This window comes from Elephas maximus, chromosome 11 (assembly GCF_024166365.1).
Source record: "Elephas maximus indicus isolate mEleMax1 chromosome 11, mEleMax1 primary haplotype, whole genome shotgun sequence".
Taxonomy (NCBI): domain Eukaryota; kingdom Metazoa; phylum Chordata; class Mammalia; order Proboscidea; family Elephantidae; genus Elephas; species Elephas maximus.
In genome coordinates this window covers 33,428,704-33,453,915 of record NC_064829.1, presented here as the reverse complement: position 1 = coordinate 33,453,915, position 25,212 = coordinate 33,428,704, and positions in this window count along the sequence as shown.

The following is a 25,212-nucleotide window of genomic DNA, read 5'->3' as shown; positions in this document are numbered from 1 at the left end:
AAATGATAGATTAAAATAATACAGAAATCCTTCACCTACAGGCAGTTGAGCTTTGGAAGAAGAGAAAGAAAGAGAGACAGAAGGAAGGAAAGAAGAAGAGAAGTTAGGAAAGAAGGAAAAAAGAAAATAGGGAAGAAAGATCACTTGACACTAGAAATAAAAAAGAAATTGAAGTCAGAACTTTAGCAAGCTCTCATGCTAATGATGCATGGAGAGAGCATGTGGGAGGGTGGGTAACTTACCCCAGTGAAGGCTAAAGGATTAGGGTTTATAATGAATAAAAAATCATAACATGGGAAGCTGGAAGTGTAACTAATATGTAAAGTTAGGTCACTTGAAGGGCTGCAACTCTGGTGAAGTGGAACTAGAAAAACTCCACCTGCTGGCATAGGAGTCTGAAAGAGAATGTCTCTGTCTTGGCTCTGTGTAGGGGAAAAACATTTGTTAAGAAAAAATGAAAGACTAGGTCTGGGCCTCTGGTAAGTCTGAAGTATGAAGGCTGCCATTCATAAATATTGGGAAATTCCAAGCCAATAAATTAACACATACTTGCTTATTTATAACCTTGGGGTACCTTGTAGAACAAATGCAAATTCATTTGGAGGAACATTAGTACAAACTTTGTCACAAACAATTCCCACTTTACAAAGTGTAAGTGCTATTAAAAAGAACTCACAATAAAAAAATTCCAAAATACATGAGGAAATGATCTACCATAAGAGACAGTAGGCAGGCATATAAGAGGATAAGAAACCCAACGACTCACCAAAAACCAAACTGACTGCCATCGAGTAGATTACTGACTCATAGCGACCCTGTAGGACAGAGTAGAACTGCCCCATAGTTTCCAAAGAGTGGCTGGTGGATTCAAACTGCCGACCTTTTGGTTAGCAGCTGTAGCTCTTAACCACTATGCCACCAGGGTTTCCACCCAACAACTAGTGGTAATAAAATAACAATCTGAAAGCTAATATAAAATAAAAAAATATATATATAAAATAGATATCTTTAAACTGGTTAAGAGAGCCCTGTGGCACAGTGGTTAAGAGCTCAGCTGCTAACCAAAAGGCCAGCTGTTCAAATCCACCAGCTGCTCCTTGGAAACCCTATGAGGCAGTTCCACTCTGTCCTATAGGGTTGCCATGAGTCAGAATTGACTAGAAGGCAACAGGTTTGTTTGGTTTTAAACTGGATAAAGAGATTAAAAAGGCATAAAATTTTAAAAAGACCACTATATATGACAAAAATATAGATAAATTTGTAAAAAAAAAAAAAAAAAAAGAACTAAATGTAAGTTTTAGGAAAAGGAAAAATATAAATATTGATATTTTTAAAAATTCAGTGGCTGGTTAAAGAGCTGGCTAGATTGAATTGAAGAGAAAAATTATTGAGCAATATGAGTAAGTTGGCCAAAATAAGATTCCAAAATATACAGAAAATTTAAAAGAAACATAAGAAAAATTAAGACACATTTAGAAGAATGTTAAAATTTTCCTCAATCATTATTAGGAACTCAGAAGAAAAGAATAATCAGTGAGAAGCAATATTTGAAAACACAATGGCTGAGTATTTCCCAAAACTGATTAAAGGCATGAATTCTCAGATTAATAGGAATTTTGAATCTTAAGCAAAAAAGTAAAAATAAAACACCCCTTGACATATCATTGTGAAACTAGAAAAAAAAAATTTTTTTTTAAAGCAACCAGAGAAAAAAGAATAGATGAGCCTAAAAGGAAAAATATTTAGACTGACAACTGACTTCTCAGTAGCAAAAGTAGAGGCTAGAAGACAATGGAATAATTTCCTCAAATTATTGAAGAAATCTATTTAAACTACCTTTGAGTAGTAACAGTAGTAAAACAATAACAACTAAAAAAATTTTACAGAATATCAAAAGAGTTTACCACTCAAAAACCATCAACGAAAGAACTACTAAAACACATATTTTAAGGGTCTTGAACCGCCACCCCCAAATAAATGAAATTTAGAAGAAATGTTGAGCAAAGTAATTGTTAAGTAATTTATAAATTTAAACAAGCATTGACTATACAATATCCTGAGAAACAATAACATGTGATAAGGTCTAAGATCCTTGTATTATAAAGGGCAGAGATACTGACAACCTGTAGATTTGATCAGATCAAACAGACATGTTAAAAAATTTAGAGATAGCCACTAAAAAATAGAAACCAAATGTTTAACTTCCAAATCACAGAGTGAAAAGGGAGGAATAAAAAAAATTAGAAAAGATGGTAAAAAAGAAACAAAAAAAAGTTCAGAAAATTAGAAAGCACAAAATGAGATAGTAGAAAAAAGTTTTAAATATTAGTAATTTCTGTCAGTGTAAATGGAGCAAACTTAACCAGTTAAAAGACAGAAACTCAGGTTAAATAGCTTCCATTTAAAGAAAATAAAGGGGATTGGAGAACAAGACAAAAGATACTACAAAGAAAACACAGACTTCTCAGTAATGAAATCACTCCTGAGGTTCACCCTTCAGCCAAAGATTGGACAGGCCCATAAAACAAAACGAGATTAAAGGGGCACACCAGCCATGGGGCAAGGACTAGAAGGCAGGAGGGGACAGGAAAGCTGAGAAAATCCAAGGTGTAGAAGGGAGAATGTTGACATGTCATGGGGTTGTTAGCCAATGTCATAAAACAATATGTGTACTGTTTAATGAGAAACTAGTTTGCTCTATAAGCCTTCATCTAAAGTACAATTAAAAAAAAAGAAAGAACATTTCACTAAAGAAGATATTCAGGCAGCCAACAGATACATGAGAAAATGCTCTCGATCATTAGCCATTAGAGAAATGCAAATTAAAACTACGATGAGATTCCATCTCACACCAGCAAGGCTGGCATTAATCCAAAAAACACAAAATAATAAATGTTGGAGAGGCTGCGGAGAGATTGGAACTCTCATACACTGCTTGTGGGAATGTAAAATGGTACAACCACTTTGGAAATCTATCTGGCGTTATCTTAAACAGTTAGAAATAGAACTACCATACAACCCAGAAATCCCACTCCTCGGAATATACCCTAGAGATACAAGAGCCTTCATACAAACAGATATATGCACACCCATGTTTATTGCAGCTCTGTTTACAATAGCAAAAAGTTGGAAGCAACCAAGGTGTCCATCAATGGATGAATGGGTAAATAAATTGTGGTATATTCACACAATGGAATACTACGCATCAGTAAAGAACAGTGACGAATCTCTGAAACATTTCATAACATGGAGGAACCTGGAAGGCATTATGCTGAGCGAAATTAGTCAGAGGCAAAAGGACAAATATTGTATAAGACCACTATTATAAGATCTTGAGAAATAGTAAAAACTGAGAAGAACACATACTTTTGTGGTTACGAGGAGGGGAGGGAGGGAGGGTGGGAGAGGGTTTTTTTATTGATTAATCAGTAGATAAGAACTGCTTTAGGTGAAGGGAAAGACAACACTCAATACATGGAAGGTCAGCTCAATTGGACTGGACCAAAAGCAGAGAAGTTTCCAGGATAAAATGAATGCTTCAAAGGTCAGCGGAGCAAGTGCGGGGGTCTGGGGAACATGGTTTGCGGGGACTTCTAAGTCAATTGGCAAAATAATTCTATTAGGAAAACATTCTGCATCCCACTTTGAAATGTGGCGTCTGGGGTCTTAAATGCTAACAAGCGGCCATCTAAGATGCATCAATTGGTCTCAACCCACCTGGAGCAAAGGAAAATGAAGAACACCAAGGCCACACGACAACTAAGAGCCCAAGAGACAGAAAGGGCCACATGAACCAGAGACCTACATCATCCTGAGACCAGAAGAACTAGTTGGTGCCCGGCCACAATCGATGACTGCCCTGACAGGGAGCACAGCAGAGGACCCCCGAGGGAGCAGGAGATCAGTGGGATACAGACCCCAAATTCTCATAAAAAGACCAAACTTAATGGTCTGACTGAGACTAGAGGAATCCCGGCGGCCATGCTCCCCAGACCTTCTGTTGGCCCAGGACAGGAACCATCCCCGAAGACAACTCATCAGACATGAAAGGGACTGGTCAGCGGGTGGGAGAGAGACGCTGATGAAGAGTGAGCTAATTATATCAGGTGGACACTTGAGATTGTGTTGGCAACTCTTGTCTGTAGAGGGGATGGGAGGATAGAGAGAGGGAAGCCGGCAAAACTGTCAAGAGAGACTGAAAGGGCTGACTCAAGAGGGGGAGAGCAAGTGGGAGTAGGGAGTGAGATGTATGTAAACTTATATGTGACAGACTGATTGGATTTGTAAACGTTCACTTGAAGCTTAATAAAAGTTATTAAAAAAAAAAAAGAAAGAAAACACAAAGTTGAAAAATTCAGAAGATGGAATATTCCATAGGAACGAACTTTGTTTCTGAAATGAGTCAACAGAATGAAAGAAAAAAAAAAAGTAGAACTGCTGTATGTTAAAAGAAGCTTAGGAGGTATAACAACCAAATCTTGTTTAGATCCTTATCCAAATTATCAATTGTAAGAAAGCCTGAGATAATTAATTAAATTATACCATGAGTATTATATGATATCAAAGATATAAATAATAATTACTAATTTTGTTAGCTATAATAAGGATATTTTGTTTTACAAGAAAGAAAATGTTAATATTATTTGGAGATGCTTACTAAGCACATAAGGCATGCCTTACCAATCTAGCGTTTCTATAATAAAAATACTGCAAGTGAGTGGCTTTAATGAAAAGAAATTTATTTTCTCACAGTTTAGCAGGCTAGAAGTCCAAATTCGGGTGCTGGCTCTCTCTAGGGGAAAACTCTCTCTGTCCGCTCTGGGGGAAGGTCCTTTTCTCTTTTCAGCTTCTCTTCCTAGGTTCCTTGATGATCATGTGGCATGTATCTTCCCCTTTATTGTGCTCACTTGCTTGGTTTAATTGCTCTTTTACATCTCAAAACAAATTGATTTAAGACATACTTTTTTTTTCTATACTAATACTGCCTCATTAACATAAAGAAAATCCATTTCCAAATGTGGATTATAAACAGGTATGTTGTTGTTGTTGCTGTTGTTGTATGCCCTGAAGTCAATTCCAACTCATAGTGATCCTACAGGACAGAGCAGAACTGCCCTTATAGGGTTCCCACAGCTGTAATCTTTACAGAAGCAAATTGCCACATCGTCCTCCCTCAGACTGGCTGGTGGGTTCAAACCACCAATCTTTCAGTTAACAGCCAAGCACGTAACTACTTCGCCACCAGGGTATAGGGGTTAGGATTTACAACACATGGTAAAATGACATGTCTGGGAAGTACTTCACAAAAAAGAACATTTTTAAAGGGATAGGGGAAGCAAAGGTGATAAAATCTTGATAATTGATTAATCTTGTTAATGGGTCTCTGGGCATTTGTTGTACCACATTCCCTACTTTTGAATAATTTAAAAAAGTATTTTAATCCAACAATAAACTGTTCTCAAAAAACACCACTAAAAGACAATAAAACATAAAAATTTTAAAGAAAATGACAGAAAATGATAAATACCAATCCAAAGAAAGCTACACAACTATATTCCTATCAGAAAACTAGCCCTTAAAACAACAAACAAATGAACAGAAAACATTTTGGGGGTGGGAGAGATAAAGGTCATTACATAATGACAAAAAAACAATTCATCGGGGGAAAAAATCCTGAACCTGGGGATATAATAACTTCACCCCAAAATACATAACATCAAAAATTGGCAGAGTTATGAAAAGTTGAAAATTTGCAGAGTAGGAATTTTTAATACACTGTAATGGACTGAATGGTGGCCCTCAAAAAGATATACCTGTGTCCTAAACATCAGAACCTATGAATGTAACCTTATTTGAAGAAAGGGTCTTTGCAGATATAATTACATTAAGGATCTTGAGACAAGATTATCTAGGTAAACCCTAAATCCTTATAAGAAACAGAAAGGAGAAGACACACACAGAGGAGAAGGTAATGTGAAGAAGGAGGCAGAGATTGGAGTTATGCCACCACCGGCCAAGAAATGCCTGGGACCCCCAGAAGCTGGAAGAGGCAGGGAAGGATCCTCTTCTAGATCCTTCAGAGGCAACACAGGGCTGCCCACACCTCGGTTTCAGACTCTGGCCTCCAGAACTATGAAAGAATAAATGACAGTTGTTTTAAGCCACCGAACAACGACAATAAACTGTGGCTGTGGAGTCGATTCCAACTCATAGCAACCCTATAGGACAGAGTAGAACTGCCCCATAGGGTTTCCAAGGAGCAGCAGGTGGATTAGAATGGCTGACCTTTTGGTTGGCGGTCGTAGCTCTTAACCGCCGTGCCAGCACAGCTCTGTTTAAGCCACCAGGTTTGTGATAATTTGTTACAGCAGCCCTTGGAAACGTATATATGCACTTCTCTCAATAGTTGGTAGATCAAGCAGACAAAAAGTAATACAAATACATAGGAGATTTGAACAACATAATTAACAATTTTTATCCGATGAGCATATATGCATTCTTGCACTCAGTAATGTTTTTAATACACATTCTTTTTAATCATACATAAGCTGTCTATATAAATTTAATTAATATGGTAACAGAAAGCAATTTAAGTCAGCATTGTCGAACTGAAATCATTTTTGCCCTCTGTATTTCTCAAGTTTTAGAAAAACTGCCCTAGAATTTTCTAACCCTTTAATATACTAGAGACAGCTTGTCTTCTTTGTGCTTAGCAGAGAATATAGTTCATTAGTTAGCCACAAATAAACAACTATACCAGGACTCTTAGCTTATATATTTTGGAGAACTCTTTCAGGAGTTAAAAATTTCAAGGACACACAGATTCCATTGTCATTTCAAAGTAAGCACTTATGCTAGTCATCATTATCATGACTAGCAGGATAATTACTCTTCAGGTAACAATCCCCAGAAGCAAGAAGATTGTTTTGTCTTTTTTTTTTTTTTCCTGGTGTTGCTGATCAACCCTGAGGCTTCATAAGTAAATACACACAAAGTTATCATGCTTAAATAAATTTTGCATGAACTAGATTATACATTTTATACGCCTCTCACAAAAAAAGTAGGTTAACATCTGGGAGAAAAAAGAAAGTAAAGGTAAATTTCAGAAAATAGAAAAAAAAAATTGCCACCAATTGGATGCTGACTTATAGCGACCCTATAGGACAGAGTACAACTGCCCCATAGGATTTCCAAGGCTGTAATCTTTACTGAAGCAAACTGCCACATCTTTCTCCCATGAGCAGTAGTGGGTTTGAACCACCGATCTTTAAGTTTGTAACTAAGCACTTAACCACTGCGCCACCAGGGCTCCTCCTCTTAACTACTAAACCAACATAAACAACAATCAAAAAATACCAACAGGATGGGAAGATAAAGACAATGTGAGCCGCCTTTGCCTTTCTCCTTCAATTGCATCATTCATACCGTTAGCTCCTCAGGGCAAAGGCTAGGTTATTATTTTTTGGTACAACATTATTTAACCATGCAATGCATGTACACTTCCAGCTTGTAGAAATATTAGATAATAATTGTATTAAAAGAAAAAAGAAAACCTTTCACTATTTCTGCAACCTATTGTGCTTCCTAGCCCCCCGTGAAGGAAAGTCTTCAGAACTGAATCCCGTTTGGAAGGAGGGAGGTTTGCCCGGTGAAGCGTAAAGTATGTCCTAGGATATCTGAGAGAAAAGTCACTGTGCCAGGGTTTGCATTTCATCAACTGGACACTGCCACGGCATTTCCTGGAAGGATTATGTAATGGATTTGGACAAAGACCTCACTGGTTACCCACTATTAGTGAAAAGTAAGCTTTGGAAGGAAGAGTTAAGGCATAAAAAAGGCAATTCCTTAGGGCAGCTTTGCAGAGGGAGCCAAAAAGTCTCATGACCCATAAATACTTTAAGTTCTAACCAGCTCGTGCCACAAAGCAGTGTCAGAATCACACCTAACAGCATGAGCGCATCTGCCAGTTGAAGTACAGGAGTCATGTGACGGGCGCCAAATTTCTGTTTAATTTTCATTCCTCCTCATTTTGTGGTTTCTTTCAGAACTAGATTGAGTTCCTTTGAATTCTGAACCTTGGGGGTGATGCTAATTTGCCTGGCTTCCTTAAAGGGGTGAAACCATACCTTTTGAAGCCATGTAAAACGTCAGGTAAAATCACATTCCTTGTGCCAAATTTTCACAGCAAAAATGAGGAGCTCTAATTGACCTCCCGGAAAACCATGATTAAAAAAACAATTATTTTTCAAGGAATTGTCCCAGGTAATAACTAAATAGCTGATTATAAGCTGATACGCCAATCCTTGATTTTCAGGAGCAGAGCAGTTAGAACCAAAATCATGAATTAATTACAATGTCATGGATATACAGAAGCCTTTTGTGAGGTGGAAACCCTGGTGGTGTAGTGGTTAAGAGTTCACTGCCAACCAAAAGGTCGGCTGTTCCAATCCATCAGGCACCCCTTGGAAACCCTCTGGGGCAGTTCTACTTTGTCCTATAGGGTCACTATGAATCGGAATCAACTCGATGGCAGTGGCTGTGGTCCCGTCCCTCTGGTGTTCTATAGACCCGCAGTTGTCGAAGTTATCCCTGGATACCCTGAATCTGGCTGGTTACAACTTTCTGGTCCAGTAGATTCTCAGTATCACTGCCAAAGCCTTTTTCCCAATGTTTTCAGCCCTTCACACTTTTCTGGGGACCCTACATTTACTTCCCATTGCCCTGAAAATCAAGAAATTCAGCCTTAACATTCTACAAAGATTCTACAAACCAAAATACCCATCCTTCAGAGCCTCTCAAGGGCTCTCCTAAATGGTTTTCCTTTCCTTGTCCCCTCCTTACCATGGCTTACTCTCTGCTCCCCCTGCTTCTCCACCCGCCCCAAAATAAAAAAAAGAAAGAAAGGTATGCAGAGTTTTACCTGTCACGTTTAAGCGGTACTAAGGCCACAACATCAGCTCTCAGGCGTGTCCAGCTCTCCCCAGATGTAAATAGTTCCTGATTCCTTCTGTCCTCCTTGGCTCCAAAAAGCCCGTTCCCTGAGAGCTTCTGCTACCCAGTTACACACTTCCTTGTTCCTGTTTTACTTGCAACCCACCTCCACCCTATTATATTTTCCTATTCCTCAGTTTTTTAAAGGGTGCCTAACGGAGTGCCTGGTGGTATACACGTTCATAAGGTAAACATGGCATTTTTCTCAACTTGAAGATGGCTGTAATGAGGCCAGAGGTATTGAGTAACTTATCTAAGTAATTTTAAACATTATTTTTGTATTAAAACAAACACGGATGTGTTGTGGAGTAGAATGTAAAATCCACATGAATTTTTAAAATGAAAATGAGACTTGAAAGGAGTTTTGCATTTGAGGAGCGTCGCTCCCGGCAGCACCAGTAGAACCCTCCTCTCCTACATGGGCGCTTCACCTTAGGGCTGAGCGCAGACACTGGAAAAAGCCTGCAGAAGTCTTAGGCTACTCTCGACTTACTGATTTCTTCATTCATCAAACTGGGCACCAAACTGTGCTCATATAAATATAAACGTAAATATGATTTCAACACGGTCCCTGCCTTCAAGCCGCGCACAATTTAGGGAGACAAATGTAAATAACTAGCTATAATACAATGTAATCACTTTTTTGATAAAGTTACGTGCAAAATGCCATGGTATCATATATAAAATCAAACCCATTGCCGTCGCATCAATTCCGACTCATAACGACATTACAGACAGAGCCAAAAGAAGAGATCCAAGTTTGGTAATCTGGCAGTGTTCCTTAAGTTGCTTATATTTTTCTACCATACCTTCTACTATCGAGAAATCCTGCCTTAGGGATTACATTTTTGTGTCTAATTAATTTGCTTTGCATATATAGCCTAACATATTATTTTGATGCTGAGGAATGGTAATGACTGAACATGTTCTCCAATGCAGTGTAAGTTCATAACCTTTTTTCTGAAATTAAAACTCAACTTTGTCCTCTTGGGCAATATTCTCTACTTGAAGCTAGCCTCAAAGTGCATTTCTCTATGGCAGCAGTCCTGAAAGCAGGGAACTTACTAGAATTGCAGACACTCAGGTCTCACCTGGGATCAACTAATACCAGAAACTGCTCGAGCCCTGCAGGTGACTCTACTTGAAAACACTGCCCTACTGCATGCACCAGCCAGTCTCACTTTGCCGTCGGATCCTATTCTATTCCATGTATAAAGGGTTATTAGATACTTGTTCTCATCTGCTGAAAAATCATAATAAAAATAACCTATAGCTTTCATACTATTATTCCCAACTAAATCTGCAAAGATCTATACCCAGTTTCTTTGAAAGTCTCCAGGATCTGTAATAGACAAAACTGGCAAGTGAATGAAGTACAGAGATTTTTGGCACTACTCTCTGGCCCTACACCCAGCATCTTCATGTCTACCCAAACTCACTGCAATGCCCTATCTAGGTCTATCTTTTACCATAATGCCCCATGCTCCAAAATTCCTTCCTGTCTCCCTTTAAAAAATTTTCTTCCATTCAGTAAGATTGGTCTCATCTAAGTATTCGGAGGAAATTACTGATGTAATCATAATTAAAATATTAATGATTAACAGCTTCCCTTCCTTAATGGCCATCACCTATCTGTCAGTTTATCATATTGTGGTGGCTTGCATATTGTTACAATGCTGGAAGCTATGCCACGAGTATTCCAAGTATCAGCAGGGTCACCCATGGTGGATGGGTTTTAGCAGAGCTTCCAGACTAAGACAGACTAGGAAAAAAGGCCTGGAGATCTACGTCCAAAAATTAGCCAATGAAAACCCTATGGATCACAAGAGAACACTATCTGATAAAATGCTGGAAGATGAGCACCCTAGGCTGGAAGTTACTCAAAATGCACAATGGTCAAAACAGCCACACCAACAACAGTGAAGATGGCACAGGACCAAGCAATGATTTGTTCTATTGTACATAGGGTCACCATGAGTTGGAACCAACTCAATGACAACTAACAGCTCCTTAATTGGCCCAGGTTGTATGATCGTGTGTGTGTGTGTGTGTGTGTGTGTGTGTGTGCACGCGCGCTTTAGGTGGAAGTTTACAGTACAAATTAGTTTCTCATTCAAAATTTGTACACAAATTGTTTTGTTTTCCTTTTACACCCCAGGCTCCCCATGTCTATTCATCCAGTTTTCCTTTCCCTTCCTGCCTTCTCATCTTTGCTTTAGGGCAGGTTTTGCCCATTTAGTCTCATATATTTGATTGAACTAAGAAGCATGTTCTTCACATGTGTTATTTTTTGTTTTATAGACATGTCTAATCTTTGTCTGAAAAGTGGGCTTCAGGAATAGTTTCAGTTCTGGGTTAGCAGAGCATCTGGGGACCATAGTTTCAGGGGTTCATCTAGTCTCTGTCAGACCAATAAGTCTGGTCCTTTCACGTGAGTTTGAATTCTGTTCTACATTTTTCTCCTGCTCTGTCCAAGACTTTCTGTTGTGATCCCCGTCAGGGCAGTCGTTGGTAGTAGCTGGGCACCATCTAGTTCTTCTGGTCTGAGGCTGGTGGAGTCTCTGGATCATGTGGTCCTTTAGTCCTTTGGGCTAATATTTTCCTTGTGTCTTTGGTTTTCTTCATTCTCCTTTGCTTCAGGTGGGATGGGACCAGAAGATGTATATTAGATGGCCAATGACAAGATTTTAAGACCCTAGATGCTACTTGCAAAAGAGTTTTGCACATTTTTTAATTAGATTATTTTGTTGTTGTTGTTAAGGTGTTGAAGTATTCTATAGATTTTAGAGATCAGACCTTTGTCGAGTGTGTCATAGACAAAAAAATTTTCCCAATCTGTAAGTTCTCTTTTTACTCTTTTGGTGAAATCTTTGAATGAGCACAAGTATTTAACTTTTAGGAGCTCTTGGTTATCTAAGTTTATCTTATGGTGTTTGTGCATTGTTAGTTATAGTTTATGTTGTATTTATGCCATGTATTAGGGCCCCTAGCATTGCTTGTATTTTTTTTTTCCATGATCTTCATTGTTTTAGGTTTTATATTTAGGTCTTTGATGCATTTTGAGTTAGTTTTTGTGTATGATGTGAGGTATGGGTCCTGTTTCATTTTTTTACAGATGGACATCCAGTTTTGTCAGTACTATTTGTCAAAAAGAGTGTCTTTTCTCCATTGAATAGACTTTGGTCTTTTGTCACAGATCAGCTGACCATGGGTGGATGGATTTATGTCTGGGTTCTTGATTTTATCTCATCGGTTTATGTCTCTGTGGTTGGACTAGCAGCAGGCAGTTTTGACTATCGTGGCTATATAGTGGATTCTAAGACATATGATTTTTTTTAAAGATCCTTTTTAACCCAAAAGAATTCTGTTTAGGAAGATTTCAAACATAGGTCAAAATAAAACAAAGATCCTGATTGTTTGTTTTTACTTTTGACAGTAGGTGTGAGGACTGGGGTGTCCAGTGCCCTTTAAATTATAAGTTCATGGAATAAATACTCCACCCACATGATGCCAGTCCTGTTTGGCAACTCCGTCCCATTCCTTGGTCACCAGCCTGCCAACTTGTTGACCTTGAGGAAATGGCACCAGGCCTATCCTTCTACTCTTGCTGCATTCCATATTTGGAATTTTTTTTTTTTTTTCAATTTCTTAACAGGAAATTTTAGCTGCTGGTTTGAATTTAATTGAAGTATTTTGTATGCATACCCTGAGACCCTCAGGCTAGGGTGTATTTTTAATAAATCAAGTAAATAAATTCCAAACTTTTTGCTAACTGAAACTTTCTTGTGCCTTTAAATGGTAGCTCCCTAAATGAAAATACTGAGAAATGCAGAAATAATGCCTCCTAAGTGGCAAACAAACCTGATGAAGGAGGAAAAAAGTTCCAGAGTAAAAAAAAAAAGAATGAAATCATGTTGTAAATTGTCCTGAAAATTGGCCCCAAATTTCCAACTTCCAGAGGTTACTCTGAACCTAAACTATGGATAGAGAGGAAAAGGGCATTAAGATTTAATGAATGTTGTGCCAGGTGCTTTATTTCTATGATGGAAGAGTTGGGCTAATGAATGCCTTTAGCTAATCAGATATAGCCCACTGAAGAGCAAACCCAATTTTTGGTCAAACTTTAGGACCGATTTAGATTTGTCCATATTAGGAATCGGCCAAGGGTAAATCATGACTAGTTTCTTCCCGATGCTAGCTCCTTTCTCTTAAACCTGAATGGGAACCAAACTAGTTTTTATAGATTGAATTGTGTCCCCCAAAATGTGTGTCAACTTGGCTAGGCCATGATTCCCAGTAGTGTGTGATTGTCCACCATTTTGTGATCTGATGTAATTATCCTATGTGTTGTAAACCCTAACCTTTATGATGAGCCTTAATGGTGCAGTGGTTAAGAGCTACAACTGCTAACCAAAAGGTGACCAGTTCAAATCTACCAGCCGCTTCTTGGAAACCCTATGGGGAAGTTCTGCTGTGTCCTATAGGGTTGTTATGAATTGGAACAAACTCGAAGGCTTTTGGTTTTTTTTTTTTTAATGATGTTAATGAGACAGGATTAGAGGCAGTTTTGTTAATGCGGCAGGATTCAATTTACAGGATTAGGTTGTATCTTGAGTTGATCTCTTTTGAGATATAAAAGAAAGAACTGAGCAGAGAGGAAGGGGACCCCATACTATCAAGAAAGGAGAGCTAGGAGAAAGACTGTGTCCTTTGGACCCAGGGTCCCTATACTGAGAAACTCCTAGATCCAAGGGAAGATTGATAACAAGGACCTTCCCCCAGAGCCAACAGAGGAAGACTTCTTCTGGACCTGGCACCCTGACTTTGGCTTTCTAGCCTCCTAGATTGTGAGAGAATAAATTTGTCTGTTAAAGCCATCCACTTGTGGTACTTCTGTTATAGCAGCACTGGATAACTAAGACACTAGTCTTCCGAGAAATGGAATTTAGGTCATTGAATGTTAGGATGTTGTTTTACATAATCAAGGGAATACATTGGCTCATAACTGGAAAGCCCAGTGGGAAGATAAGTTTCAGGGCCTGTTTGATTGAGCAACAGACATTAAGAATGTCATTAGGAACAGATCCAGATTCCTTCTATCTCTTCATTCTGCCTCTCACAGATCAGCCAGCTTTAACAGAAGCTTCCTTCATGGTGGCATAATGGCTGCAGCAGTTCCACGCTTCACACTGACCCACCACAGTAGCCAGAAGACAGAGATAATTTCTTCTGATATCTCTTTCAGAAGAATGAGAAAAAAACTTTTCTTGAAAAAGTTGAAATAACATGGATGCATCTCCTTTCATGACGGGATCCTGACTGGTACAGGATGAAACCCCAAACAAAGATTTAGTTACCAATGGAAAAAGTTATGAAGGTGAGAGTGAATCTGAGGTAGGCAGCCAATCACTTTCTATAATCACTAGATAATTTATCACCAAGTGGAAGACTTCTGAGCAAAAGATCACCTGTCAGCAATACAAATAGGAGTTTAGGACTAGTTTCTGTAAAGGTGGGATGTACGACATGTGTAGGAAGAAGGCGTGATGATTCCTCCTCAGTCCAGCCCCATAGACTACATCTATGCCCCATGGAAAGATAGGGCACAGGCCAGCCACACAGGCCAAACAGTGCTCCTTGAAGTCCGGGTGACAAACTGGCTGGAGCATTCTACAGCTCCACAGAGAACTCAGCGAGCTCTAGCTCATTCTCTCTTGGCCCCCACTGTAATCAGGCTTTCATTCCCATCATTCCACCAAAACTGCTCTTGTGAAGGTCATGAATGGCCTCTACGTTGCCAAATCCATTGCACAAATGTCAGTTCTCACCTTACTTCAACATCAGCAGCATCTGACATTGCTGATCCTTCGTGTTCTTCTCCAAAAGCTTGTAGCTTAGTGACAGTCAGCTGCTTTGAATTAATGCCATGCAGCTAAAGGAAAACTAATCCATCCAATAATTTGACTAATAATGTTGGTGACGACAATAACAGCTAAAATTGTTGAGCATTTACCATGTGCCAGGCACTATTCTAAGCACCTTACGTGAATTATCTCATTTAATCCTCACACACACCTATTATTATCTTCATTTTACAGATGAGGGCTCTCAGGTACAGAAAGTTTAAGTAACTTTCTTAAGGTCACACAGCCAATAAGTGGTGGAGCTGGGCAGTCTCCATATTTCCATTATTTAACGTCAAGCAAATTAAACTCTATATCTAAATTTTTTAATTGCCACCCAAGTATTTGGCAATATCTATATGAGAAGGAATGGGGGCAGTGGTGGTTCAATGTTAGAATTCTTGCTTTCCGTGTGGGAGACCCAGCTTTGATTCTTGGCCAAGCACTTCATGAACAACTACCACTTGCCTGTCAGTGGAGGTTTGAAGTTGCTATGATGCTGAACAGTTTTGAGCCAAGCTTTCAGACTAAAATAGACTAGGAAGAAAGGCCTGGCAATCTACTTCTGAAAAATAAGCCAATGAAAACTCTATTAGTCACAGCCCAATCCACAACTGTTCATGTGGACGGTACAGAACCAGGCAGTGTTTTGTTCCATTCTGCATGAGGTGGCCATGTTGGACGCTAAGAACAAGGACAACAATATCAGAAGGAGAGAGAACCGAGCTTAAGGAGGAGAGGTACTTAGAAAGATCTCCACACTATTTTGTCTTCTCCCTACGTTACTGTCATAGCTCGGGCCATGGCTAGCCATTGCATACTTACCTTCAGACAGAGGGCTCAGAACACCAGTCACAGGAGCCAGGAGGGGGAGGTAGTGGAGTAGGCAGGAAGCCTATCCATGGCCATCAATGTTCAAGAGGCCCAGAAGTCACAGAGCAGGTCAAAAGGAATTTTCAGTAGTGGATGGTATTCTGATCAAAGGGCAATGGAGGACTCTGTTGGTAGGCCCCAGGGACCCAGGCACCCAGGTTGAGGTTCAGGGTTTGAACTCTTACCCCTGAAAAAAAAGAACTTAGTAGAACAAAGTAAGGCGGTAGCCCTAGAGGGAAAGATTTCTCAGGAGATTATAAAAACAGAATCAGGAACAGTGAACGAAGTGCCAAAACATAGGCTGCAGAAGAGTGGGAAGTCTGTTTGTTCTGCACCATCTATACTGGCACACACCCCATACTGTTTGTGATAGTTAATTTTATGTGTCAACTTAGGTAGGCTATAGTTCCCAATGGTTTGGCCAAATACAAGAGTAGTTGCTGTTTCACAGTGTAATCTAATGTAATCACCCTCCACAATGTAATCAATGGGTCAACTAAAAAGAAAGTTTCCATAGGGTGTGTTCTGCCTTCAGGCTATAAGGAGATGTTTTAACAGAACTCTCTCTCCCTCTCTGCTTTGCACTCCATCCACTGCCTGACTTACGCCCATTGCCTGATCAGTCTTCAGCCTGACACCTAACCTATGGGTTTTGAACTTGCCAGCCCCCCACAAGCATATGATCTAATCCCTTGAAGTAATATACATATATAGAGAGAGAGAGAGAATGATCATTAGTTCTGTTTCTTAAAGAACGCTAAGACACTGTTCAATGAGGTCCAGATATTTGGTCTCAAACCATAGGCCTGGTGCTAACAGAATGTTCAAGTACATATTCAGTGGACATTGAGCACACTGTAGAAATGCTGTGCCAGGTTCTCTCATGCTAGGCCTAACAGTGCTAGGCTAGAGCTTCTTGAATGTCTCCAGCTAAGGAAATATTAGTACTGAAGACCAGGTTGAGGCTAGGCCTACACTCTGGGGTCTTAGCAGCCAAGCGAAGGAACATGAATGATGAAAAACCAGATATGCCTAGAAGTTTCCTTTTATCTTTCTTTCCATAAGTTTCTTTCCTCATGTTTCTAAATGCCTGTGTAATTGCTCATTCATGTCATACTACTGACAGAGGCTGAATATATCACCAAGCACTCTCCAAGTCTGATGAAAACTGATGGGATGATCTGATATTTTTTTAATAACCTAAGCAATGGAATCAATTAAGATCTGAACAGATTGTTCCTCAAAATTCATTGTTTTTCCTTTGTAAATACCTATTGATTTCAACCTGCCTAAAATGTTATTTATCGGGCCCTGGTAGCACAGTAGTTAAATGCTTGGCTGCTAACCAAAAGGTCAGAAGTTTGAATCCACCAGCTGCTCCTTGGAAACCCCATGGGGCAGCTCTACTCATTTTTGAAACAAATGACAGTAGTTACAACGTAAAATGACATCAAGGTTCAAAACAAAATCAACCAGTGGAAAAAGTGCCCATTCACGTGCATACTGAGGCATATTTTGTTTTTATTAATATACTGATGTCCCATTATCCAAAAATGCAAAACTAAGCAAAACTATGAGTTAGTTAACAGCAAACTCTCCAGCGCTCTTGAAATGTATTTTGTTTCCTTATGACAGTAGTGCATTCCTTCTTGTCCTTTCATCATTCCATGAAATACAACATCTCAATTATTTTATTTAATTCCATGAAGCCTCTACATTATCAGAAAATTTTTATCACCCGAAAGATGGCATTTAGAGTAAACTATCCTCTAAATTGCTCATATAATTCCATTTTAACCTTCTTCTACCCACTTCTATCATAGAATTAAAAAAAAAAACTTCACCATAAAGAATGAGAAAAGAATATTTAAATCAATGAGGTTAAATAAAAACTCTGCAGTCCTTACATGTGAATTGAATGTAACGATATAAAATCAGAATAAACAAAAAGACTAAAAAATTATTAGACAATTGGAAATGTGAACACTGACTGGATATTTGATAATATTAAGGAATTATTGCTCAATTTTTTAGATGTGGTAAAATTTTATTGCATTTCTAACAAGAGTCTTCGCCTTTTAGAAAATCAAGCAAAAAATTTTCCAACAAAATGATATTGCTTGGAATTTGTTTAAAAATACTACAGGAATGGGAGAATTGGGTTTTGAAGTTGAATGATGGGTGTACGGGATGTTCGTGATACTAATCAATCTAGTTTTTATATGTTTGAAATAGCTTCAGTATAAATTACTAGAGTCATAACAACTTGCCTTGCATTCAGGAATGATTTCCTCCAGAAAATTCTCTTCACATTTTGTGAATTAATATAATTAATTTTCTCGTGTTCAATGAACCATCGTAGGGTTTCTCTACACAGATTTACCTCATCCTTCTCTTTCACTCACAGGAGAAAAATCATATTGAACATGTATTTAAAAAAAAATTTTTAAAAACCATTGCCGTTGAGTCGATTCTGACTCATAGCGACCCTATATGACAGAGTAGAACTGCCCCATAGAGTTTCCAAAGGGTGCCTGGTGGATTCCAACTGCTGACCTTTTGGTTAGCAGCCCTAGCACTTAACCACTATGCCGCCAGGGTTACCTTGAATGTGTATAAGGAGGGCCAAAGTAGAGGGCAATTCAAAAAGAAGTCGATTAGATATACAGTGAAACCTGTGTAAGCCAGAACTCGATGGGACTGCTTTGTTTTTCCAAGTCTCAGGTCTTTTACCTTTGACAGGGTGTAGTCTTCCCACTTTTCTAACACTCTCTGTTAGTGGAAAATATTTGTATTTTACGTCTCTGACACAGGTTCCAGCTTTTGCAGGTTTTACTGTAGTTGTTTTTGGTAGCAGTGGAAATGGTAAAACACTGGATTACCTTTTTTTTTTTTTTTAATTTTCTTAGGAACTGTCTACTGTTGTTCTTTAATACTGAAGAAAAACCCTTGACCATCAAATAGCATTGGCTAACCCTGATGCTGTGCCTTGGAGAAAATGTTAGTTCTATAGTCTCCAGTGTGCAAAATGCTGAGGGACATCACTCTGTCCTCTGTGCATTTCCACAACTTTTCCTTCCAATACCCTTGAGCTTCCAGCAGTTAGCTTTCCTTAAGAAAAGTAAATGGTAGGAGCAAGTTTCTGAGAGCTAACTTCAGTCACTCTGAGGGAAATAATAATAGTAGAAGTTGCTGTCATTGGTTAATGCCTACTACTGGTCACATGATCATATTTTTCATCATAACAATCCTGTGAGATAGATATTATTTCTATTTTATATATAAGGAAACTAATGTTGAGGATGATTAAGTTATTTTTCCCAAATAATCAAATAACCAGTGATAAACAGAGGCAGGGTTCAAACCCAGGTCTCACTCAATTCTATGCCCATGCTCTCTCCGCCATATTGCCCTTGTCTCCTTCAGATCTAAAGCTACTTGAGGATGGCACCCAGAGGTTAAATGTTACTGGAAAAACATACATTCATGGTCCCACTTTAAATTCGTGACCTCAAATCCTCCATGGGTACTCAACTTTTCAGGGAAATTTTGTTTCAATCCCCTATTTGCAAAGTGCATGCTCCCACTTTCCAAAAAAGACAATTACACACTTTTTCTTTTCTGCTCAAATTTTCAACAATCCCCTCCTATCTCCTCTCTCACAATTGTTGACTTTGCCTCATCCTTCACCGGGAAAATAAAAGCTATCAGAAGGGAATTCCATTGTCTTCCCCAAGCAAATCTATCAGCCTGCCCACTTTTCTGCCACTACTCTCTTCCCACTATCCTGTTACTAAAAAAAAAAAAAAGGATGACTTCTATTGTGCATTGTGTCTCACACTCTCTCTCCTCTGGAGTACTTTGACCTATAACAACCATCATCCCCCTGTGGCTCCGAGACTCTCCACTAAAGTACCCCATCAGAACACAGACATACCCTATCATCTATAATAAACAAAGTAACAATAACAATGTGTGCCCTTTACCACACATCCCCTCCAGCTACTGCCCCATTTTTCTGCTCTCCCTCACAGCTAAACTTGAAAGAGTTGCCTCTGGTAGCTACTTCCTTTTCCTCCCCTTCTTTTCTCTCCTCTACGCACACCATTGGAATTGCCATCGTCAGAGGTATTGATGACTTCCATCTTCCCAAAGTTAGTGTGCAATTCTCTTAGCCAACATACTCAAACTCAGTAGTTGGCAACACAGTTGATCGAACCCTCCTTCTTGAAACACTGTCTCAGTCTCCCGTGCACTGAGGCAGGATTGAGGTGGGTATATTCAAAGAATGGAAAGAAAGCAAGCATGGCTAGAGTGTAATGATTGATGGGAGACTAGCATGGCATAAGTCTGGAAAGCTAAGGAGACCCAGAACAATGTAGGACCTCATTATGTGATGGGAAGACTTTGGGAGACTTTTAGAAGATTTTAAGCATGGAACCAATGTGCTCTTAATTTATGTCTTTAAAGATCACTCAAGCCGTCTATGTGGAAAGTGGACCAAATTCAGGAGCAGAGATAACAATCGGAAGGCTCACAATGATCTGTAAATAAATGTTTGTTGCCTTGAATTAAACTGGGAAGAGGAAGGAAAGCACCAGTGAAGCAGAAATGTGTGCAGGACCCAAAAGTGAAACTCCAGGTAGCAGATAAGGACCTTTGGAATTAGTGAGGGAACAATGTCACTGACGGGATTTAGCCCAGTTCTCAACAAACCCCAGAGATTGTTGAAGAAGGCTCCCTGTCCAGATGCGGCCATGGAACTGATTTGCCCCTCTAAATGGCGAACACGAGCTGCCTTCTTCAGCACCTGCAATTCCTATTGGGCAATGCTCGGCAGCAGGGAGAATTTGACTCATTATCTCCCACTATAGCTGTCATGTCACATCACTCTTCAGGCCCTGATGGAACACTCTAGAGGCCTGATGCATTATGACTTGACCCCAGTTACCCGGTGCTGTACCTCATTAGAGGGAACAGTAAAGGCACAAGCGAGGGGTAACCCACTTTGTACCATCCCTACTCTCTCCCCATCTTCATTAGTCTCTTGGTCTTTTTGTGGTCGTTATTAGAGGCTCAGAGTTTTATACCCCAGTCAATTTCTAAATGGCAGCTTTTAGTGTCAGAGTGATCAAGGAGCACTGCTTTTCCCTCCCCCAGTGACAACAGCAGACGATCACAGGAAATTGATCATGTTGGATAAACTCACCTGATCCTAAAAATGATATTGGCTTCATGCTTCAGGGTAAGGCAAAAACAACTGAAAAATAATTGCCAGTACACCCCAGGGGGAAATTCTTTCCCTTCCCCAAATTCGGCAATCAATCTGACCCTGTTCACGTGACCAAAATTCACTGCTGTGAAGAACGTAATTTCGTTTACACACCAAAACACATGGCATTTTGGTCTGGGTTGGGGGTCATTTTGTCTGGGTTTTCACATTTTTTCATGAAAGACTATATTTGCAAGAGCAATAAGAACATATAATAATAGAATACCAGCCACATCTTGAACAAAAGCGTTCCTGATACATGTTCCTAGCAATCCTGCTTAAATTAACTAGTCTGTAGTCATCTTTTGGATTATTCCCTCTCAATTTTTAAAACATTTAATAAAAAAAAAAAACTTATGTGGCTCACTGCAATGTTTTTTCCACCTTAAGTCTGAGTTAAATGCTCTAGCTGTCTTCAGAAAACACATCACACTTTTTAATGCATTAGTCTCTCGCATATGGGAAGTCTCCTGAATGAGTTTACTCATCTCTCTAGAAGTGAGGATCCAACCTGACCAGGATGATTCAGATTTAGGTTTTCCTTAACCTGGACAATAGTGTGCATTTCTTTACATTAAATCACCAAATGCAACCAGGGCTTTTAATCTTTGCATCCCTTGTATTCTTAGGGAACTGCTTCTGGGAAAGGTACTTTAGATAAAGTTGCTCCCAAAATAATACAAAAGCCTGCATGATGAGGTTGTGGCTCTATGATGGGTGCTGCTCTTTAAGGTCTTGAGCTAATTATGGCGTGTTGGCTGGTCATTTAGAGTTCTCCAACTTCTACAGCAAAATCACCTGGCGCTCATTTGTATATTGTTTCAAGTGTGTTCTATTTGTAGTTTTCTCTCTAAAGCCTCTGCTCACTCCCCCAAGGCCCTCCAAATCTGAAGGTCCTCAGCCACCATGCTTTCCCTCACAGCACCACCCTCCGTGCCAGTTGAGCTTTGCACATCTTGCCTGGTAATTTCCAGCTAATAAAGTGGCCCTGATTAGTATGCAAGAAACCAAGGCATTTGGAAAAGAAAGCCAGATTCAGAGTCCTAGTGGGACGAAATTTCAGAACTGTGTAGCTCCATTATTTGAATAGTTGGAATGTGATTTAATAGCCAGTAAACATACAAGAAACTCTAAAGGCGTGCAGCAAAAATATTAATTAATAAAGGACAAGAGAGACATCGGAAGACGAACGACAAGCTTGCCCAATGCCATCCAAGGACAGTATCTAGCTATAAGCAGTTGTGTCAACAGTATTTCCCATCCACAAAACACAGATTATTTGTTTATTTATCTGTGTACCTAGTCGTTATCAACTCAAAGACAATGGGTTTATTTATTTATATATTTACTGGGCGTGGGTTATATTTATTTAAACGGTTGGGGGTCTTGGTTTTTTTGGGTTTTTCCCAAATCTTTTCCTGGATGTGTATCAAAGGTCAAAAAACTTAGAAAATAAAAACTGCAATTGGAAATTATATGGCGTGCGTGGGTTTTTTTTAATATATAATTTATTTTCTTTTGTTGTGCTTGAGAATATACACAGCAGAATATACACCAGTTCAGTGACAATGATTACATTCTTCGAGTTGTGCAACCATTTTCACCCCCCCTTTCCAAGTTGCTCCTCCATCAGTAACATAAACCCCTGTTGTCGTCAAGTTGATCCCAACTCAGAGCGACCATATAGGATAGAGTAGAACTGCCTCATAGGATTTCCAAGACTGTACTCTTTATAACCAAAAGATATGTGCCACCTCTTTCTCCTGCAGAGATACTGGTGGATTCAAACTGCCCACCTTTTGGTTAGCAACCAAGCGCTTAACCACTGCACCACTAGGGCTCCAACATAAATTCACTGCCCTCTAAATTTCCTATCTAATGTTTTCAGTTACTATTGTCAATTTGATCCCATGCAGATAGACCTTAAAAGAGCACAATGCTCAAGGCGGACATTCTTTACTAGTTAAGCTAAACTACTGTTTGGTTTTAAGAAGACTTCAGGAGGTATTTTTGGTTTAAGTTATAAGGTTTAAAGATTGTCTCAGGGCAATAGTTTCAGGGGTTCATCCAGTCTCCATGACTCCAGAAATTCTGGATTCCATGAGAATTTGAAATTCTGTTCTGCATTTTACCCCTTTTGATCAGGATTCTTCTTTGGAATCTTTGGTCAAAATGGTCTTTAATGGTAGCCAGGCACCATCCAGTTCTTGTCTCATAGCAAAGGTGGCAGTTGTTCATGGAGGCACCTAACCACACATTCTATTTCCTCCTACTATTCCTGACTCTCCTTCTTCCTATGTTGCCCTGGTGACTAGAGACAAGTTCTTGTGCCTTGGATGGCTGCTTGCAAGCTTTTAATACCCCAGGCACTGTGGAACAAGCTAGAAGGTAGAACAGAAGCACTAAACGCATTATTAGGCCAATTAACTGCTATGTCCTGTGAAACCATGACCCTAAACCACCAAACCAAAGACCCAAATCCCATGAGGTATTAGGTTGTACATAAGCGGCCTCAGCAGCTACCCTTTTTTTTTGTTTTGTCACTGTAAATATACCTACCACACAACTTTAGCCCATTCAGCTTTTTATAGGTGTATAGCTTATTGACAGAAGTTATATTAATCAGCTGTGCAATCCTACCATTAATAAATACAATAAAAGGAAAATCAGTACAGGTAGTCCCTGACTTACGATGGGGTTTCGTTCTGACAACTCGGTCGTGAATTGGGTCTTACGTAAGTCAAATACCTCTTTTTTTTTTTTTTTTTTAGTTCTCACCAGCTCCCGGCAACCACTGATAAATTTTGGTATCTATACATTTTATCTGTTCTTGTCTTTTAATATAAGTGAGGTTGTACAATATTTGCCCTTTTGTAATTGACTTATTTCACTCAGCATAATGTCTTCAAGTTCCATCCATACTGTGGCATGTATCAAGAACTCATTTCTCCTACTGGTTGAGTAGTATTCCACTGTATATATGTGCCACATTTTGTTTATCCATTCATCCACTGATGGGCATTTATACTGTTACCATCTTTTGGCTATTGTGAATAGTGCTGCAATGAACAATGATGTTGAAGTATCTGTTTGAGTCTCTGCTTTCAAGTCTTTTGGGTATATAACTAGGAGTGGAATTGCTGGGTCATATGGTATTTCTATTTTTAGTTTTTTGAGGAGTCGCCACACTGTTTTCCACAATGTTTGTACCATTTTGCATTGCCACCAGCAATAGATAAGTGTTTCAATTTCCCCACACCCTCGCCAACATTTGCTATTTTCTGTTTTTTATTTTGTTTTGTTTTTAATCTTAGCTGTCCTCCAGTATCCAGTGGTGGGAGTAAAATGATATTTCATTGTGGTTTTGATTTGCATCTCTCTGATAGCTAATGACAAGCTTCTTTTCATGGTGCATGGCTTCTTTTATTGGTATTAGAAGTCTTAATGTCAAGTGTTTTTTACAAATCTAATTGGGTATAAGGCAATCTAAAATCTCAAGATAATGACACTATATCAACTTGTGAGTAGTATGGGATCGCGTATAACCCCAGCTCCACTATTGATGTATGACTGTATTTCTTTGGGGAGGCTTTCTAATTCCTCCAACTCTCACTTTTGTTACCTTTAAATGAGGCCAATAATAACAGTCATAAGGTTATGGTAAGGATATAAAAACCCATTGCTGCACCTAGCAAGGATCCTATTGCATTTTAGGTGATCAATAGATATTAGTTCTTTTCCTTATTACCTCCAGATTTCTGAAGATATACATCAGTCCAGGATTATAAAGCACTTACAAGCCCATATCTGCATTTTAACATGATCTGTCATAAACTCAAATTTAACTCTGAAGTATTTTATCATTTTTCTAGATTGAAGTTGACATCTTCCCTTTGTCTAACTGAAGACTAACATCAAAACATCTGTCATCCTGTACAATAGACATTAGCTACATGTGACTACTGAGCATTTGAAAAATAGCTGGTCCAAAGAAGATGTACTGTAAGTATGAAATGCATACCATAGGTCAAAGATTGGTACAAAAAAAGGTAAAATATCTTATTAAAAACTGTTTATACATTTTAAATGGTAATATTTTGAATATATTGGGCTAAATAACACATATTGTTAAAATTAATTCATCTGTTTCTTTTTATTAATGTGGCTACTAGA